The following is an 11,165-nucleotide window of genomic DNA, read 5'->3' on the forward strand; positions in this document are numbered from 1 at the left end:
CCACCAGGCACATGCTGTCTGAGCAGACCTGCAGACAGAAGAAAAACACTCTTCTCAACACTTTTGTCTTTTTCACTACACACCCTGCCTCTCTCTCCCTCACACACACACACACACACACATATTCATGAAAAACACCCAATTACCCTCTTGTGCACTCATCCCGGTGATCTCGCATAGGGTCTATCGGGAAAAATCTTGTCAAAAAAATATTTATGAACAAAAACGCACAAGCGTCACGCACAGAACCTGCCACGGATGCACCGTTCAGATAACACTTACGCACGTGCATGTGTATTACACACATTCCTCTGGAATTTTCACCTGTGAAATCAAAATTAACTAACTATTAGGCAACGGCATTTATTAAGACTGGTGTGTGTTTGTGTGTGTGTGTGTGTGTGGGAGTGTGTGTGTGTGTGTGTGTGTGTGTGTGTGTGTGTGTGTGTGTGTCTGTGTGCGTGTGTATGTGTACGTGTGAGTGTGTGTGTGTGTGTGTGTGTGTGTGTGTGTGTATGTGTGTGTGTGCTTATGCGTGTGTCTAATGGACCGCGGCGTCTTTAGATACTGAATACTCTGAATATTGATTAGTCTTGCACTGGTTGATGACAGTCGTGCTCTCGCGGAGCCTGAACCAGCAGCAGCCATATTCTGCAGCCTGCACTGATGATGTATGATGACATATTCTGCTCTCATCATCAACATCTCACATGTTTCCACACTCATTAGGACAGTCACGTATTTCAAACGTCCATGTTTTATAAGCGATCGTACTGAAACGCTGCATATTCATAACACCTGAACCGCACGCTCACCGCGGAAAGCACGAGCCACCAGTGCCACACCCCCTCTCTCGCGGGTGAGTTTAGAATGGTACGTCCCGGCGATGCCGCGCGGACACGCTCATACAAAGCCGTGAAAAATCCGCGAGGACTCGCAGCTGAATCATAAGCGCCCGACGGACACCGTTCTCCGCGTGCGAACCGAGTGTGAACGTGCCGCCGCCGCAGCTGCGTCTGCTGCATCTCCTTTGACTACTCATCCGCCGTCGCGCGGTTCCCGGTGACCGGGCTGCGTGCTGTGCCACGGCGCTCGGGTTGCTGAAGGATCGTCGCGGGGCTGCCGCGCGCGGGGGGCTCAGACCGATCCATCTGACAGCGCGTTCCCTGCGCGAGCTCCGTATGAGAAGGTAAGATCGGACAACTCTTCGGAAAAGCCGCGTGGGGCTGTGGTTGTTACGTCACGCGCGGAGCCAGCAGCGATTTCCACGAATGATGCTTTTTTTTTTTTTTTTTTTTACTTGGGTCCGCGCACTGCAGGCAGGTGACGGGCGTCTCGTGCTGCTGTCAGAATTCCGGTACCAGCCCTTAGACGAACTGGGCGAGAACAGACCCCGTTAAAGCAAACGCGGAGGTTTGCCCGTTAGGTCCGTGATTATCCGGTACCTCCCAGAGAACCGTAGTAGCGCAGGTCTCGCGGTACCCATCCCCGGTACAGCCGGCGGGGCACAGCTCGCGGACGCTCGCGTAGTACCTCTGCACCCCCCCGTTATTAATAACGCTGATTTGTCGCCGCTGGTCAGCGACTCATCACACCTTGCAGGAATAACCGATAACCGGAGCGCTGGAGCGAGACTCTGAATCACGGGTTCGAATGGCGGTGTGGTGCTGCTTTGGACTCTGGAATAATGAACATTAGAAGCCGTGCAGCATGCCTGCGGGTGCACATCCAGCGCTCCAGAATGGGGCTCGCGGTTTATTTAGGCGCGTGCAAGGACGTGGAAGGAATATTTATTTAAAGTCTTCACTACAGTGTCCTCCGCGAGCCGGGGTCTCGAGCATGTGCCTCTGCGTTTTGTTGCCTGTTTCTGAATTATTCAGCACGAGACGGAGTTTCCTCGCTGAGGAGAGCGCGAGGAGTTTAAGCGCTCGCTCTCCGCTGGGAATGACGGCTGCTTTATACCGAATATAAGAGCGAGGACAGGAGGCGGAGTTTAGTGAAGTGCTTTATCTAAAATGTTCTTTTACTGTTTTGGGGTTGTGCAAGTCAGTGATACAGTATACAGTGTGTGTGTGCGTGTGTGTGTTTGTGTTCACACTCATCAGAGGTATTATTAAACTAATTATAAATAATAATAATAGTTTCCATACCAAAATGAATGCTGGCTTGTTTGGCATATTTGGAGAGTGTACTGAACCTGGTGGTGTTTAATAGTCTCCTGGCGCAGTGTTGAGTGTTGTGTGTTCCAGGGGCTCCAGGCCATGTGGAGGTGTGTGATCACACAGCCCCTCGGAGCTGAGACTCTGACTTCAGCCGTGCTGTCAGGGATGTGTGCGTTAATGACACACACAGACCCATGCTGCCATCGCCGTCAGCAGATAGAAACGCTAGCGGGGTGAGGTGAGCGGGGTGAGGTGAGCGGGGTGAGTGAGCGGGGTGAGTGAGCAGGGTGAGGTTAGCGGGGTGAGGGAGCAGGGGTGAGGTGAGCGGGGTGAGGTTAGTGGGGTGAGTGAGCAGGGTGAGGGGAGCGGTGTGAGGTGAGCGGGGTGAGTTAGCGGGGTGGGCATGCAGGTTTCATGGAGTTTGAGTCACACTACCCAACATGGCCCTGCTGGTGAGGGAGTGAGAGAGTGTTCTAAGTGCTGCTCGCTTGACCATCTCATGAGGTTTTTAGTGCTACTGTGTTTTAGGGCCAATAAACTGTAAACTCAGTTTTGCTGCCTTATGGGAGGCAGATGAAACCCATGTGTCCCCGCGCCCTGGACACGGCAGCCATGTCCACATCTCTGCTGCAGGAATGGGCTGATGGTTTCCGAGTGTCCCGTGCTGTCCACGAAGTGTCCTGCTCTGTTGGAAGCATGTATATCACTGCTGTCCAGATGGAAGACAAATCCATGTAGTCCTGTAACCACGCCCCTTCCTGGTAGCTGTGCTTACCTACTCACAAGGAAAATTTCAAATATTTCTGCATTAGTGTCTATAAATATGTGCAATTGGGAGTGTGTGTGAGTGTATTTGGGTGTGTGTGTGTGTGTGTGCACACACGCGCGTGTGTGTTTGTGTGTGGTTACAGACCCAGTTCTGCTCTGTGCGCGCGCGTGTGTGTATATGTGTGTGTGTGTGTGTTCATAACAACAGTGCTTGTTTTTCATAACAGAATATTTCTCTTCCCTCATCCAGTTCTGTCTCACCTGCCCCCCCCTCTCTCCCTCCCTCTCTGCCTCCCTCTCTCTCTCTCCATCTCTCCCTCCCTCTCTCCCTCCCTCTCTCTCTCTCTGGGCTTAACCAGAGACAATAGTTACATTCCTATATTCACACTGTCTCTAAGAATAGGAATACAGACTTTAGGACCTGACACACACACACACACACACACACACACACACAGACACACACCATACATTCTCTTATCTCCCAAGCTGAGTGATCCCATAGGCTTTATAGACCCCAGTAAAAGCCTCTGTGGTCTAGGAGTGTGTTACCGTCGGCCTGTCCTAACTCAGCCATGCTCTTTTGTTCAGGCGTGCTCTGTATCGACAGCCTCCGTTGTTCCCACCGATGGCTTCGTTCACCAACTTCTGGCGTGTAAGGACAGATAACAGCTCCGTTATTATGCGTGAGCACCCCTGTTCTGTGCGCATCTCCAGTTAGCCCTGCGGCTGGCTTTGCGCAGCGGCACACGGGTTTAAGATGGAGTGCAGAACCATATCGCTGCCTTGCGCTCCTAACGGCACAGACGCTGGGTGTGTATGTTAGCACGCCACGTTCTGCCACAGCTCCATTATCTGTGGTGTTGCTTCTCTCTGCCTCACTCTCACTTCTCTGTTTATCATCAGATTCGCACTCTCTCTCTCTCTCTTCCTCTATCCTCTCTCTCTCTCTCTCTTCCTCTATCCTCTCTCTCTCTCTCTCTCTCTTCCTCTATCCTCTCTCTCTCTCTCTCTCTCTTCCTCTATCCTCTCTCTCTCTCTCTTCCTCTCTCTCTCTCTCTCTCTCTCTCTCTCTCCTCTATCCTCTCTCTCTCTCTCTCTCTCTCTCTTCCTCTATCCTCTCTCTCTCTCTCTCTCTCTCTTCCTCTATCCTCTCTCTCTCTCTCTCTTCCTCTATCCTCTCTCTCTCTCTCTCTCTCTCTCTTCCTCTCTCTCTCTCTCTCTCTCTCTCTCTCTTCCTCTATCCTCTCTCTCTCTCTCTCTTCCTCTATCCTCTCTCTCTCTCTCTTCCTCTATCCTCTCTCTCTCTTCCTCTATCCTCTCTCTCTCTCTCTCTCTCTTCCTCTATCCTCTATCCTCTCTCTCTCTCTCTCTCTTCCTCTATCCCCCTCTCTCTTCCTCTCTCTCTCTCTCCCTCTATCCCCCCCTCTCTTCCTCTATCCTCTCTCTCTCTCTCTCTCTCTCTCTCTCTTCCTCTATCCCCCTCTCTCTTCCTCTATCCTCTCTCTCTCTCTTCCTCTATCCCCCCCCCTCTCTCTCTCTCTTACTCTCTCTCTTTCTCTGACTCTCTCTCTTCCTCTCTCTCCTCTCTCTCTCTTCCTCTATCCTCTCTCTCTCTTCCTCTCTCCTCTCTCTCTCTCTTCCTCCTTCTCTCTCTCTCTCTCTCTCTTTCTCTCTCTCTCTCGCGCTCTCTCTCCCCAAAGTAAAAGACCAGCTCGGTATATAATTATGAGTGTGAAGTGCTTCCTCTGAGAAGCGATCAGAGTTTAAGAGGAAGTGGAACCCTTTACCGCAACTCTTCGTGATCCTCACGTCCTCACGCTCTAACACCCAGACGAGTGAACACTAAGCGGTTTTAACTTGTGCTTTTAATGACAACTGGTCCAAAACGACAAGCCACTCGAGGACTCGCAACTAAGACTGTGTGTTATATCATTTTAAAGGTGGAGTTTTACTCCTTTTCCAATACAGCTATTTTTCCAGCTGGTTTCTTCTCTAAAGCCTCTTGCGTCGTGCTGCTTCCGCGAGCCCTTTCCGGTCGGAGCGTGTGAAACGCAGCCCTGTTTCACAGAAAGTCACTGCAATTCACATGAGATGTTTAGTAGTGCTGGGATAGTTTAGTCCTGTGGCGCTTTATAGTTGAGAGATGAATTTGCAGGCTGTGTGCATATATGAATATAATAATGATAATAATAAGTGTTTAGAGCTTGTTGGAGAAAGTCTGCTGAGTCCTGCGTGAGTTCATCCCCTGTTCTTCTTCACTGACACTCTCTCTGTCCATCTCCTTTTTTCTTTTTTCCCTCGCTCTTCAGAAGTCTTCCCACACTCCTGTGAATCTTCAGTCCTCAGTCCTTCAGTCCTCAGACGGATTGCAGTCGATTCGGTGAAAGATTGTCATTATCCCCCCTGTGTTAAGCTTGCAGCCCCCTCCGCTGTGAGGCGTGCACTCGCTCCTCGCTGATAAACCATTTCTCTCAACCTCTCCACTTCACTCTGGAACGTTCTCCACCTTCAGACTTCCTGTGGGCTCTGGCCGTGTGAGATTGGCTAGGCATATGTGTACAGGGCCAATGAATCATCTAAGTCAGAGATGACATCACAACGGCAGGTCATGAGCAGGGGTCAATGCCAGCTCCTGCCTTGGTTTCAGGAGAACGCAGTGTCTGCTCAGCGTGATGCATTGAGTGTGTCTCTGGCAGACTCTTAGAGAACCATCAGAGTACCAACAGAGAAGCCCCAGAGTCTTCCAGAAACGTCTTGTTCTGTAAGATGTGAAGGGTGTTTTCTGAGCCTGGTTAATATAGAGGTGCGTGTGCATGCGTGCGTGAGGTGATATCTTGACTGCGGGGCGGAGTCTAAAACAGGTCCCGTCTTCAGTCTGGAGCTAATACTGGGATGATCAGGCTGATGATGATCTGTGATGGTTAGAAATGAACCCTTCCATCTCCCATGGCAACAGGCAGCACACGCCTTAATGGACCAGACCGAAAGATATGCGGAGCTTTACTGGTCTTACTGGACCAGCATCATTGCTGGAGCTATTGATTATTCACAAGCACTGCTTAGATTGATTATTAATCGAGTACTGGGAGTCTCTCTGGAGAGATGATGAGGCAGAGTGAAGGAGAGAGACAGTCCATTTCGGGAGAAAAGAAGAAATGAGAAATTAGAAAGATAGAGAAGGATAACTCTGTAGAGTGGCACTCCATTTCCCATGATTCATAACAGTCCTTCTGTAGTGCAGAGAAGGTGAGTAGCCCTTTAAAAGTTTGTTAAGGGAGCAGATTTATTAAAGATGGACCCAGTCTTTTCTATTGATTTAAAGGCACTTGCTGCGTCCTGTTCCCTTATTGAATGAGGGAGTACATTAGTGGAGGCAGGTCAGGTAATAAACGTGTGCATTAATGAGTGAGGACATCTAATGGCGCCTGTGGTTTCACTTCATCTTTACTGTTTGCTGTTATTTAGTTTTTGGCAGTGCTGGACATGGACGGTTGCTTTTCACAGGGAAAGAACAGGAAGCCTTTTTCTCTCTCTCTCTCTCTCTCTCTGTGCCCCTCTCTCTCCCTTTCTCTCTCTCTCTCTCCCCCTCTCTGCTCTTATATTCTAGACACAGGTGAGCTATTACCTGTAATTAGCTTCTTTTACTCACACCAAGACCCAATGTGGCATGAGACCACCTGCTCCCAAATTATTACAAGTAATTATGTGTGTGTGTGTGTGTGTGCGCATGTGCGCATGTGATAATGTAAAGTTTTTTTAATAATGTAAAGACTCCAGTGATCTTCAGCCAGAATTGTTTCATAGACGTGTTAGACTTGTGTCCAGCTGAGATATGACATCTTCTCCATTAATAAAGATTATTAACTAGCATTAAAAATGTATTATTTATGCAAATGATTCACTGTGCTATAAATAGCTTTATATGTTCATGCTGTTGAACGTACCAAATTTAAATCTCTATCTCTAAATGCTGCAATATTGCCCATTGGTTTTATTCATTATTTATTTAAAATATCAGAAACTTTATTTTCAGGGTCAGGGCTAATGTGTCTGGCAATCACACTGCTGTTTTGAGGTACTGTAAGTTCTAGAGAATATTGCTGTAAGGTGTGTGAATGAGAGACAGAGGGTGTGTGGTGTCTGTCCGAAATGAATCATTTTCTCTGCACTTCTCCTTGTGAGCGTTGCCGTGGTAGCAGGCTGAGAAGTTCAGTTCGACTTCTCCCGTTCCTGAGGCAACACCAGCATCTCTGGTGGGACATCCGGACCCTCCCAGGACAGCTGTGGGACAGAATCCCTCCAGCGTCTCCTGGTCTACTTTGGGCCTCCTCCTGGGATGCGCCTCCATCCACTGGGAGCAGCTGTAGCGGGAGCGACATTCCCATATCACTTCAGCAGCAGGCATCCTTACAGCATTCCCAAACCACTTCAACAGCGGGCATCCTGAAGACATTCCCAAACCACTTCAACAGCAGGCATCTTGACGACATTCCCAAAGCACTTTAACGGCGGGCATCCTTACGACATTCCCAAAGCACTTCACTTGGTGAAGTGCTAAGGAGGGGTCCTAAGTCCTAAGGAGGGGGGTCTCTTCTCCTGGACTTCCTGGAACTTGTGTCTGGAGAAATGTCACATCTTATTTTTTGAGTCATTACCCACATGCTGTACGTAGGGGAGATCAGGGACATGTACCGAACAAAACACCGCATGCTTCGTCCAACAACTTCAGAAGCTGCTAAGATGACATCATCAGGAAACGGTATCCGGAGGAACTGGACAACACTCCAGCCTGCTCTAAGAGAACCACAAACCGGAGTGGAAGCCAGGCATCTTTTTGGTGAAGACCACTTATTCCCAGAAATATGGACGTAGCTCCTCCTGTGTTCATACACTCACTGCACTGATCCACAACGTCTGCTGATGTAATCACTCGGGTGGCTTTTCCAAGGCCACCCAGCACATGTAGACGGGGTTGGTAAACTCCCATAATCCCTCACACAGCTGGTCCACTGGTCCATCACCTACACAGAGGCCCCATGGCTCCTGTATTCCAGCTTCAAATATCGTAGACTAACTGGGAGGTTTTGGAGTGGGACTGGATAATTACAGTAAGCCCTCGGGCTGCCTTTATAAAATATAGACCACCACTCTAGTTTATAAAATATAGACCAGCACTCTACTTTATAAAATAAAAACCACCACTCTCATTTATAAAATATAGACCACCACTCTCATTTATAAAATATAGACCACCACTCTCGTTTATAAAATAATTACCACCACTCTAGTTATAAAAATGTAGACCACCACTCTAGTTTAAAAAATGTAGACCACCACTCTAGTTTAAAAAATGTGCTGATGTCACTTCTCCTGAGGCATCGATCAGGCATGTTGCCAGAACATCTGGGTCCCAAACAAAAGTCTTTCTCCAGATTCCGCCCGAGGCTAAGAGTTCACCTGAGCAGGAGCATTGCACACAGCCCTGCTGGACATCTGAAACCTCCAGAGATCCCTCCGGAGCATTGCTGGAAAGCTTCCTTCATAACGTGTGTCTGCTAGCGTGTTTCAGGAGGGTCACCATGGCTACCAACGTCCTTTCGTCTACAGCTTCATGTCAAAGCTTCTATGAACACGGTCCAGTCCGATTCAGTTGCCTCTCTGAAGATGGTCCAGTCCGATTTCGTGTCTTCTTCATGCTGGAGGTGGAAACTGAGGTCTGGTCATCCAAACGGTAGCAGGCAGCCCAGACGACTCTCCTCTCGTACCACGTACATCTGGCCAAAACGCCTCCAGCTCACCACCACATGGTGATCAGCGGACAACTCCTCCCCCTCTTCACAAGAGTGCCCAGATTATATAGCCTCACGTCAGCTGGTGTTCAGGCGTTCAGTTGTTCAGACCTCTGTTGTTCAGGTGTCTTGTTCAGGTGTCTGTTGTTCAGGTGTTCAAGTGTCTGTTGTTCAGGTGTTCAGGCATTCAGTTTTTCAGGTGTCTGTTGTTCAGGTGTCTTGTTCAGGTGTCTGTTGTTTAGGTGTTCAGGCATTCAGTTTTTCAGGTGTCTGTTGTTCAGGTGTCTATTGTTCAGGCATTCAGGTGTCTGTTATTGAAGTGTTCAGGTGTCTGTTGTTCAGGTGTTCAGGTGCCTTTGTGTTTTATTGTTTCCCCTGAGGACGTCTTGATGTCCTGTAGGTGTCCCGTAGCCTCTAATGCCTGACTGACAGCTGAGGTCACTCCTTACTTTCAGCCTTTTTGTTTTTAGTTAGCTCCACCCACTTTTGAGGTGAAACTATACTATACCAGATAAGAGACACACCGTCTGACGAATCAAACTGCCAGGGCCTTGTGGGAAGGGATCTGAAACAGCTCAGCGACCATCTCAGTTTCAGACGTTATGGAGTACGTACGACCGCTGGCGCTGAGTGACGTTAATACAGCAAAAAAAGCACAGAAGAAAGCGCGGCAGTTTGTTGATCTGTTCCCTTCACCACCATCGTACAGGAAAAACATGACCCATGTGTGCAGTGTAGAACAGAGGAAGTGGAAACCGCAGAAGAAAGCGTGAGGGTGGCTGAAACTGAACCAAAATGGAGTCCAGCTGAACCAAGAATGAAACAAAATGGACGTCGGCTGAACAAGAACCAGCTGCCTGTGCTGAGCCAAAATGGATTTCAGTTGAACACTGACCAGTTGCCTGTACTGAGCCAAAATGGAGTCCAGTTGAACACTGACCAGTTGCCTTTACTGAGCCAAAATGGAGTCCGTCTGAGCCGCCAGCCGCCAGTACTGAAGGCCGTCCTTTGTGATGCAGACGCCTTTGCTTTTCTGTTCATATTCGCTTGTGTTTGGTCAGACAGGATCTGTAAAGACCAAAGAACCTTTGCAAGTTTCATTTTTTAAACATAAATACCACACTGTCTCCGCAACCTCCGAACCCAGTGTTAACACCTTTGAAAGGATTACACTCTTCAGATTCACAGCACGCCGCCTTCCTTCTGTGTGTGTGTGTATGCTTTGTGCTATGAGTGTGTGTATGTGTGTGTGTGTGTGTGTGTGTGTGTGTGTGCGTGCCATGCTTTGTGCTGTGTGTGTGTGTGTGTGTGTGTGTGTGTGTGTGCGTGCCATGCTTTGTGCTATGAGTGTGTGTGTGTGTGTGTGTGTGTGTGTGTGTGTGTGTGTGCGCGTGCCATGCTTTGTGCTATGAGTGTGTGTATGTATGCTTTGTTTTGTACAAGTGTGTGTGTGTGTGTGTGTGTGTGTGTGTGTGTGTGTGCTTTGTGCTGTTCGAGTGCGTGTATGTATGCTTTGTACTGTGTGAGTGTGTTTGTGCGTGCATGCTTTGTTCTGTGTGTGTGTGTGTGTATGCATGCTTTCTGCTCTCTGTGTGTGTGTGTGTATGTCAACTGACAGACAGAAAATGTCTTCCTGTGAGAGAGAGTGAGACAGTGGGAGAGAAAGAGAGAGAATCAGAAAGAGACAGAGAGCAAGAAGTGAGCCTTATTCAAACAAGTTAGCAATCAGAGAAAGAGAGGAAGTGTTAGATTTAAAAGAATTGTCTTGTAGAACTGGAGCCATTTTCAGGATATAAATCCTTTTCTAACAGCGGGGGTGACACACACACCCATCTTCAGACGTCTGCTGGGTCCTGCAGCATAGACGCGTCCGTCCCACCGTCCTGAGCACAAAGGAATTAAAAACGGTTTTAATCAAGAAGCGTGCTGGGTTAAGTTGTCAGTTCAGGAAACCGTGTGTCTTCTGAGGGTTGTGATCTGTGTTATCGTGACTATTACAAACCCCAAGAACCACACTCAGCCCCACACTGCCACGCCCACTCACCCCACTAACACACCTGACCCTCATCCTCCTCACTACTACCTCCTACTTAAGCTGTCCTCCCTCACGTTCACGCTGTGAAGTATTGCCGACTCCACGTTACGTACCGAGCGTTCCAGATCCACGTTTGTCTTCCTGGTTTTCGACTTCTGCCTGTGTTTCAGACCTCGTCTCCCACCTGGCCCCTGGACACCCTCTGCTGGGCTCTGACCGAGAATATCTGCCTGTCCCCCATGGATTTGTTTGTTTTTCACTATTAAAACCTCTTGCAATTGGATCCTATTTCTTGTTTGTGTGTTCAAACATTACAGTGGTAAACTGTGTCTTCTGAGAGTTGTGATCTGTTATCTATGTTAACTGTGATTTAAGATTTTCTCTTAGAAATATGCAACGGTTAAATAC

The 11,165-nt window shown here is 48.6% G+C and overlaps 1 protein-coding gene across 2 annotated transcripts in view; it reads left to right on the plus strand.

Annotated features, from left to right (window-relative positions):
* Positions 1 to 863: 863 nt before the first annotated feature.
* Positions 864 to 11,165, plus strand: part of tenm1 (teneurin transmembrane protein 1) — a 135,672-nt gene continuing 125,370 nt past the window's right edge. For both annotated transcript variants that reach the window (XM_081719526.1, XM_035527484.2), the window contains exon 1: positions 864 to 1,189. The gene's annotated coding sequence lies outside the window, so the exon portion shown is untranslated. The remainder of the gene's footprint in view (positions 1,190 to 11,165) is intronic.

The sequence above is a fragment of the Electrophorus electricus genome, chromosome 8 (genome assembly GCF_041902795.1).
Source record: "Electrophorus electricus isolate QZ-2024a chromosome 8, ASM4190279v1, whole genome shotgun sequence".
In the NCBI taxonomy this organism is placed as follows: Eukaryota; Metazoa; Chordata; class Actinopteri; order Gymnotiformes; family Gymnotidae; genus Electrophorus; species Electrophorus electricus.